The following is a 9,714-nucleotide window of genomic DNA, read 5'->3' as shown; positions in this document are numbered from 1 at the left end:
ACACACCATAGCGGGCTGACTCTATAGCCCATGCCCCACTCTGCTACACTGGGGAGAAGAAAAAATCCAGGGAGGACAAAGTATTAGTATCTCAAGATACCATGCACTGCATAAATGAGGTAGGTGAGTCCATGACCTGGCGTCTAACAGATGTGCAAGTAATGTGTTTTGAATAGATAAATGGACAGCCTCTTTTGCATCAATTGATCTTTATAAGGTGAGAGTTTTATAGCCGTCACTGTCTTGCGTTTTGATTTTGGGTATTTCAGAATTAAGATGATCTTTGAGCAGCGCGTTATAGTTTCCCAAACAAGAATTTGAGAAACACCGGAAGAATACGCCCAGCTTCGGTTTGGAACACCGGAAGAATACGCCCAGCTTCGGTTTGGAACACTGGAAGAATACGCCCAGCTTCGGTTTGGAACACTGGAAGAGTAGGCCCAGCTTGGGTTTGGAACACCGGAAGAATACGCCCAGCTTCGGTTTGGAACACTGGAAGAGTAGGCCCAGCTTCCGTTTGGAACACCGGAAGAATACGCCCAGCTTCGGTTTGGAACACTGGAAGAGTAGGCCCAGCTTCCGTTTGGAACACCGGAAGAATACGCCCAGCTTCAGTTTGAACACCGGAAGAATACGCCCAGCTTCGGTTTGGAACACTGGAAGAGTAGGCCCAGCTTCAGTTTTGAAATATTCCATCAATTCTTCTGCTCCTACATCATGGAGCTCTTCCTCATCAATATATTTAATTTAAATATTTATTTACAATAGCCTCTTTTCTCTTGACCTGTTCTGCACAAGGCAGGCCTGGATACTGTGCTGAGGGTTTCACTCCACGATAGCGGGTGCTCTACCAGAGTCTCTGCACAGCGGCTACATCCCTGTCTCAAACCAGTGCTCTGGCGTCTGTCTTTACCCTCTTCTGAAATTACTGTATAAAAAAGCCTGCTTTTGAGAGACATCAAGAATACACGGTTCCATCTTTATGATGAGAGACAGATCTCCCATTAAAAGAAAAATTCTGCATTCTGAAAAAGTGAGTAGGTTGGCACTTAAAAGGGAATTCCAGCTGGTTAATTTAGGGTGCTGAAAAAAAGATCCGGCACAGGAACGCTTTCTGGCTGTGGGCCCACTGCATTTTCAACTGATTGCGAACTGGAGACATTTTCTTTTTTTTTTTTTTTTTTTTTTTTTTTTTTTTTTTTTTTTTTTTTTTTTTTGAGACGGAGTCTTGCTCTGTCGCCCAGGCTGGAGTGCAGTGGCGCAATCTCGGCTCACTGCAAGCTCCGCCTCCTGGGTTCACGCCATTCTCCTGCCTCAGCCTCTCCGAGTAGCTGGGACTACAGGCGCCCGCCACGACGCCCGGCTAATTTTTTGTATTTTTTTTTAGTGGAGACGGGGTTTCACTGTGGTCTCGATCTCCTGACCTCGTGATCCGCCCGCCTCGGCCTCCCAAAGTGCTGGGATTACAAGCGTGAGCCACCGCGCCCGGCCGACATTTTCATCACACGAGGGACTCTGCTTTTCAGTATCATGTTGTTCTGAGACAGGAAAACAAGTGAGAACACACGGTTCGGCCCTGGTATCCTAGCTATATTCACGAACATGATCAATGCCAGTTGCATCGAAACCAAAGATAGCTTATGCTTGCTGATATATTAAAAGTAAAAAAAAAAAACTGAATGAAAATTTAAAAAAATATTTTCCCTCTTGAAGTTTTTTTTATTCTTGCCTTCTAATTTTCTTTTCTGTTATGTCTAAGAAAATATTCTGAAGATATGAAAAGAGCTTTAGGTAAAAGAACAGTTTTGAAAATTGTTAATTTCCTATGGTATTTTTTTTCCCCAGTGGCTTAATGTGAAAAAAATGTATAGGAATCCTCTGTGGGTCCAGGCAGCTCTCCAGGGCAGCTGTCCTCCATGCAATGATCTAGCAATTCATACAGCTTTCGCCTGTTGCTCTACCAACCCCACACCAGACCCGGTTCTTTGACAAAGAGAATGAGAAGCTCAGATGCTGTGGAGAGAGTTTTCGTGGCTTTGGCCTGAAAGTGACACATATCGCTTCTGCTCCCGTTTCCTGGGCCAGAAGTTGTTATATGGCTCTGCCTAACTGCAAGCGTCTAGGAAGCATAGTCTCCCATCTGCCCAGAAAGAAGAAGACAGCTGGATATTGCTGAACCCTGGTAATGGCTTGTTGTCCAATCATGCTTCCCAGACATCGGCATAGTCCGAATGGTCCGTGGTCCAAGTGAACAGAAAAAAAACCCTAAGTTTGCTGCCACCTATACAAACTAACAAAGCAAAACACCTCCCATTGTGATTTTTCATTTCTATAGAGTGTTGGAGGTTCCCTAAATTGTCCCTTTCGTAGAATTTTCTTTTCCATTTTTCTCCTATTCCATTCATTTCAGCCAAAGGAACGTTGCTCACCTCTCTAGGTAGAGTCTGGATAACTTTTGCAGTAGCTGTAACCCCAAGAATTGATGCCCTCAGAAACATGTCCGCATTTGAATTACTTCAACTCTGAATATTCTTTGTGCTATTTATTGTCAAGGCATTTAAAACTGTATGAGGCAGTTGGCCTCAATACTATTAGTGCACTGTCTTGGTTCCTCAACCTGGTGGTAGGACTGTTCCTCTCCCCTCAATACCACCCGGGGGACTGGCTATCAAGTGACCAAACTTAGGGATGGTTGGGACAGCTATTGATGTCCTAGGGATCCAATATTCATTTATTCTGTTTCTAACACTGTTCATTGCTTTGTATAAATCCAAGTTGCTCTCTGGTGTCATATTTCTTCCTCCCAGAGAACTCCCTTTAACATTTCTTACATGTAGGTCTGTTGGCAATGATTTCTCTCCATTTTTATTTGTCTGAGAAAGTCTTTATTTCTCCTTCATTTTCTCACAGGGAATAAAACACTGAGTTGATTTTTTTTTTCTTTCAGCACTTTCAAGATGTCACTCCATTGCATTCTGTATTGCATGATTTCTGATGTAAGATTTACTGTAATTTTTCTGTGCTCCTTGTTATACAATTTGTAAGAACTATAAAGTGTCTGAACTTTTATTCTACTTTTAAGCTAAAAATTTAACTTGCCATAGTTTCATAGAAGCTGGTAGAAGACAGGAGACAACAAACAAATGACAACAAGCAATCAGTGACACACTTTGTAAGATATTCGGAAACATGAGAGAGCTGTGGAAAGCTGGCTCGCAACAGAAATGTGTGTTTAATTGGCTGACTTCAGGATTTCCTATTTGTGTTTTGTTTTCAGTTTGAATACAAAATATATAGGCATTCATGCATGCGCATGCGCTCGTGTGTGTGTATGTGTGTGCGTGTGTGTCTGTGTGTATGGTGTGTATACGTGTGTGTCTGTATGTGTGTGTCTGTGTAAGTATGCATGTATGTGTCTCTGTGTGTGTGTGTGTGTATGCATGTGTGTGTCTCTGTGTGTGTGCGTTGGTACTTACTCCTGTGTGGTATTCTCTGAGCTATTTGGCTCAGAGATTTGTTGTCTGTCATTAAGTTTGTGACCCTCCTGGCTATTATTTCTTTTGTCCTGTTCTCCTCTCTCTTTTTAGAGATTCCATGTATACGTGTGTTAGATCATTTGATATTCTCTCAGGTGCTTGGGTGCATCATTCTGTGTCTGCTGCTGTACAGTCCTTTTTATTTGTGTCTTAGCCTAGGTACTTTCTATGGACCTGTCTTTTAAGTTCACTGATTCTTTTCTGGGTTATGTTCAGTCTTCCAATGGGGCTATAGAAGATGCTTTCATCTCTATTACTGCCTGCTATTTCTGGGACTTGAACTACATCATTTGTTACGGTTTCCATCTCTACGCTGAAATAATCTGTCTGATCTTAAACATCCACCTCTTTATCGAAGGCTTTAACTTATTAATCATAATTATTTTAAGGTCTTTATCAGATAGCTCCAACATCTGTGTCGCACCTGAGTCTAGTTATGCAGATTCCCTTTTTTTTTTTTTTTTTTTTGAGATGGAGTTTCGCCCTGTCTCCCAAACCGGAGTGCGATGGTGCTGAGAGGTGACAACGTGCTAGCAGCCCTTGCTCGCTCTCGGCGCCTCCTCGGCCTCAGTGTCCGCTCTGGCCGCGCTCCAGGGGCCCTTCAGCCGGCCTCTGCGCTGTGGGGCCCCTCTCTGGGGCTGGCTGAGGCCGGAGCCGGCTCCCTCTGCTCGCGGGGAGGTGGCGGGCCAGCGAGGGGCACAGGTTCCGGGTGGGCGCAGGCTCTACGGGTCCTGCACTCCGCGAGGCCGGCCGGCACCTGCTGTGCTTGATCAGGCTTGATCGGGGACGAGCTCCCTCTGGGCTGCAGGAGTGCCCGGGCTAGGTGCGCAAAGTCCCACGGCGAGTGCCATTGAGAGGTGAAGCCAGCTGGGCTTCCGGGTCGGGTGGGAACTCGGAGAACTTTTCTGTTTAGCTAAAGGATTGTAAGGGCAGCAATCAGCACTCTGTGTCTAGCTCATCTGGTGGGGACTTGGAGAACTTGTGTCTAGCTAAATTTTTGTCAAAGCACCAATCAGCGCTCTGTCAAAACGGACCAATCAGCTCTCTGTAAAACGGACCAATCAGCTCTCTGTAAAATGGACCAATCAGCTCTCTGTAAAATGGACCAATCAGTAGGATGTGGGTGGGGCCAGATAAGGGAAGGAAATAGGACACCGGAGCCAGCAGTGGCAACCCGCTCGGGTCCCCTTCCAGGCCGTGGAAGCTTTGTTCTTTTGCTATTAGCAATAAATCTTGCTGCTGCTCACTCTTGGGGTCCGTGCCGCCTTTTTGAGCTGTAACACTTCCTGCAAAGGTCTGCAGCTTCATTCTTGAAGTCAGCGAGACCACGAACCCACCGGAAGGAACAAACAACTCCAGACACGCCGCCTTTAAGAGCTGTAACAGTCACCGCGAAGGTTTGCAGCTTCACTCCTGAAGTCAGCCAGACCATGAACCCACCAGCAGGAAGAAACTCCGGACACATCTGAACATCCGAAGGAACAAACTCCCGACACAGCATCTTTAAGAACTGTACACTCACCGTGAGGGTCCTCGGTTCCGCAGCTTCATTCTTGAAGTCAGCGAGACCAAGAACCCACCAATTCCAGGCACAGTGCAACTTCTACCTCCTGGATTCAAGCGATTCTCCTGCCTCAGCCTCCCAAGTTGCTGGGATTACAGGCATGCACCACCACGCACAGCTAATTTTGTAGTATTTTTAGTAGAGACGGGGTTTCACCATGTTAGCCAGGGTGGTCCCAAACTCCTGATCTCAGGTGATCTGCCCACCTCAGCCTCCCGAAGTGCTGGGATTACAGGCGTGAGCCGCGGCACCTGGCTGCAGATTTCTTTGTTTCTTGGCAGCGCATTGTTTTTTTCTGTCTTTTCACATGCCTCGTAATTTTTTGTTGGAAAGTCAGACATCTTGTTCAGGACAGTAGAGACTGAGGTAGATAGATTTTGTGTGTGGAAGTGGGTGATCTGCTAGGCCTTTAGTGTGGGCATTTGTGTTCATCTAGTGAGGAGTTGGGAGGGGTTTGAGATTTGTGGTTCCTGTAATTATCCTCCATGATACACAGTCTTCAGATTCCTCTAGCAATCCTGTGTGTTTGATGTGGGGACAGTTCCCCGAAGTGTTTCTCAAACTCTGCTCCACTCTCAGCTTTGGGCCTTCCCTCTGTGCTGTGCGATGGAGAGCGCCGGTCTCATAGCTCGCTCGCAGTGCCCCGTGGCACCTTGCTCCCCGCAGTGTTGCACCTTGCTCCCCGCAGTGTTGCACCTTGCTCCCCGCAGTGTTGCACCTTGCTCCCCGCCGTGTTGCACCTTGCTCCCCGCAGTGCTCCGTGGCACCTTGCTACTCGCGCTTGAAGCTTGTTAGTGCAGGGAACCATGCTGGACACATCCTCTGCTGTTCTGACCCAGCCTCGGTCTCCACCTGCGTCCTTGGTTCACAGAGGCATGACCTTCATGAGTGTTTCTCCTCTTCAGCTCTAGTTTTGATCCCGGAGCAATGCTTTTTCTAGATCTGAACATCACAGATCGGAAATCGGAACGGTTAGTTTGTTTTTATCTCTTAATTTATGGTCTTCAATTTGCCCATTTAATGGAAGGAAAATAGTGCGACTATTGTAACTGGACTGTCCCAGATGTAAAAGTCAATCATTTAGTCATCTAGGAAGAACCACTAAGATACTTCGTGGGAAACAGAAGTCATGTTGGACATTATTCCTACTTCCTAAGAGCTTGTGGCCTGAATGGCAAATAGTTTCTAGTAAATCCATAGTTAAAATCTGAAATCTGTGACCTGCCAGGAACAGTTGAATGATTTCCAGGAAGGAAGTGAGTGACGACCGAGGTCAGCTGCCAGGAGAAGTTGAGGCTTGGAGTCTGCATTGCTGAATGCAAAGGGCAGGGGCCTTGCTGTCAGACTCAGCAGATGCCAACTCCCAGCTTTGCCTCTTGCCTGGTGTAGCATGTCAGTTAAATGGCTTCACACCTCTGTGTCCTAGTGGATAAAGTGCCGATGATATTCGACCTTCAGGCTTGCCAACGGAACTAAAGGAAATAATATATGAAGACCTTCATGTAGTTCTCAGCTCATAGAAGGGCTATGAGCCATTAGAATTTAATTTTTGTTTTTTCTTCTGAAACCCCAATTTTAAAAAAATAGTAGCTTTTGGATAGGCAGAGAGAAGACAGGAAAGAATTCTAGAAGAGGAAAAGGTAGAAGTGAAGTGCCTGGATTTAGCAGTGATTAGGATAGGCTTCTGGCACATGGAGACCAGCCTAGCTAGCACAGCTACTGAAAGCGACAGGAATTAGTATAACTCCAGTGGCAAAACACAGGCAATAAACGCACACTTCTGATGGGTTTGTTGCCTAAACCCTCACCTGGGCTTTTGGGCCAATATCAGACCTGCCTCATCAGGACCCATACATAGACTTGCTGGTGCCCTTCCTTACAGAGGTGCACTAGTGCCTTTATTCCAGATAAGACAGAAGGAACAATTTCTTGGGATGGTACAGGGTATACCTAGTTCACCACGGCAGGACATGGCTCAGACTTTTGGAGGCTGTATTAACCAGGTCTTTCTTTCTGATGCTTTGACCTCTGCGGTCTTGCCTGCCGCTCCCAGCGTTAGCCAATTCCTAGAGATAATAAAGGGTTCACCTTCAAGTGTGTCTTTCAAGTACAAACCAACCCAGAGCCATACCCCCAACCCACTTCTTTAGGAGCTCTCAGACTCAGGGCCACTGTTCTGCTGCCTTGATCACTCAAGGCCAGGTCCTGGACAACTAGAGACAGCCCCAGGGGCCATCAAGATTAATCAAACTAGCCAATCCTAAACCTGATTATCCTGCCTCATGTACCTTCCTGTGGGAACTGTAATGAAGACTCTTGCCTGTGTCTTCCTGTCACTCCCTCTGCCTCCTGAGTGACCCCAGTGCTTTTCCATGTGGGCCTCTGGTGTGCACAGCCCACTTGTCCTGGGAACTGTGAGTAACAAATCATCTTTTCAATCGTATTGTCTTCTGACCTGCTGGCCTCACCACATCTGAATAATCATAAAGCCTACATTTTAAAACAGACAAATCCCCTTACAAGGATGGGGCAGATACTGGTTATATGTTCACATCAAGAGTCTGTTAAAACACAGAGAAATCCCCTTATAAGGATGGGGCAGATACTGGTTATATGTTCACGTCGAGAGTCTGGGCTGACAGGAAGAATCCAGTGTCTGGAAGACAAGGAGCAAGAACAGTGAGTTAGGTGGGAGGTGGCTGAGTGGAAGGTGTTTTGCCAGAGTAATGGAGGTGACATGGAGGAGGATTGAAGCCCAGCAAGGGCTCTCGAGAAATACATCCAGGCCGGGGGCTTGCAGCGCTTCTTAGGGTTTTGGCACCCAGGGTGGTCAGGGGCTGGTACCCAAGCTCTGAGAGACAGGACTTCAGGCTAAAGGAGAGAGACATGTTTCCAAATGAGAGACTTGGACTCTGGGTAGCACAACTGATGTGAAAGCTCAATAATAAATCTTGGGAATGAAGAATAAGCCCAGCTGTGAAACCTACGGCACCATATCCATGCTGGACAATACGAGGCAGTGCTGCTCAACCCAAGGATATTGGCCGAAGCCTTCTTCAATACTTTCTATCTAAATTCAGCATTAAGTCTAGGAAAGACCAGACTGGAGATGAGCCTGCGGGGAGGTCAGGTTGCCACAACTGTGAGGGGAAACCAGACTAGCTGTGGCAGAAGGTGTGGTCAGGAGTCTCGTTCTCACGTCGTCCACTCAGGGTTCTAGTCCAAGTTCCTTTCTCACAAGTCTTGCTGTTCTTGTTACAGTCAGCCCACTCCCCAGTCCACAGAATTTCTTGGCCCCAGGGGCCCATTTTGCTCTCATCATCCTATGGAAGGTGCCTCTTGAAATTTATAGCCCCTAAAATCCTGCAAATGCGTTGATAACAGATGTCTACTTGGCTACATCTGAGAGGGCTTCTCTGTCATGACCACCAGCCTGCAGAGTGCTGTTCCCAGCTGCTGCTTCAAGGAGGGGTGCTGACTGATGGAATTTCTGCAGGGATCTCTTCATTCTTCCTCGTTTTTCTCCCTGAGGAGAAAACTTTGCTTTATTATTAAGTCTTCTGGGACTGACTCTGCTCAGGTGAGTCTGACACTCTCCTAAATCTTACTTACTTCCACAGCCTCTCATGAGGTGATCTGAGCATTACAGAATTTGACTCTCCATTGCAAGGGAACAGGGGCCAAACCTCCTCCAAAATGGCTGCAGAATAGGGGCTAGCTTGGTGTTAGGCACTCTTGAATCTAAGTTCCTTAGCTCTGACTTTCCCTGTTCCCAAATCTGTGGAGAGTAGCCCACAGTGAACTCATCCGCCCTAGATCCAGGGTGATTCTTTTGCATCACTGCTCCTAGGAGAAGAATAGACACAAAATCTTTAAGGTATACACACATGTACATGTATACACATATGTCGTAAATATATATACGTATCTGTGTACACTCAAAAGATAGAACTTGGCCCGAAAATCATGCAATCATTTTAAGCAATTTCTTTCATGGTACCAGAGACACCACAACACCATATGAAAGTTGCTTTGGGACCTGTTCAAGTTGAATTGTGCTCTCCAATAACTCACATCTTGAAATCTTAACCACCAGTAGCTCGAAATGTGACTGCATTTGGAGACAGAGAAATAAGGAAAAATGTAGATGCAGGCAGATACAGATCGAAGGTGTTGTAAACACACAGGGAGAAGACGGACAGCTGTGAGCTGAGGAGAGAGGCCTGAAACAGGTCTTCTCTTCACAGCACTTGGAAGGAACCAACCCTGTCAACACCTCGATTTTGGACTTCTGGCCTCAGACCTGTGAGACAGTATATTCGTGTTGTGTAAGCTGCCCAGTTGTGGTACTTTTCCACAGTAGCCCCAGCAAATCAATACAGGCCCTACAGGCATGGATTTCTGTTTCAGTTACTTTGCTTTGCAATAAATGTCCCTAAAACTTCAAAGTGTAGAACAATCATTTTGTTATCTTCATTGATTTTGTAATTCTAGCATTCAGAAGGGACACAGGGATGACGGCTTATCTCTAATCCGTGATATCTGGGTCATTAGCTGGAAAGACCTGATAGTTGGATAGAATGGTCTCACTTACTCCCAGGTCTGGGTTGGAAT

General features: G+C 46.3%; 1 long non-coding RNA gene across 1 annotated transcript in view; it reads left to right on the top strand.

Moving 5' to 3' along the window:
- The first annotated feature begins 593 nt into the window (after nt 1-593).
- Nucleotides 594-9,714, top strand: part of LOC134736545 (uncharacterized) — a 44,984-nt gene continuing 35,863 nt past the window's right edge. The window contains exon 1 of the long non-coding RNA XR_010120640.1: nt 594-1,033. This is a non-coding gene — a long non-coding RNA (uncharacterized lncRNA). The remainder of the gene's footprint in view (nt 1,034-9,714) is intronic.

This window comes from Symphalangus syndactylus, chromosome 4, assembly GCF_028878055.3.
Source record: "Symphalangus syndactylus isolate Jambi chromosome 4, NHGRI_mSymSyn1-v2.1_pri, whole genome shotgun sequence".
NCBI lineage: Eukaryota > Metazoa > Chordata > Mammalia > Primates > Hylobatidae > Symphalangus > Symphalangus syndactylus.
The sequence above is the reverse complement of the archived record's forward strand: the minus strand, read 5'-3'. Positions and strand labels throughout refer to the sequence as shown.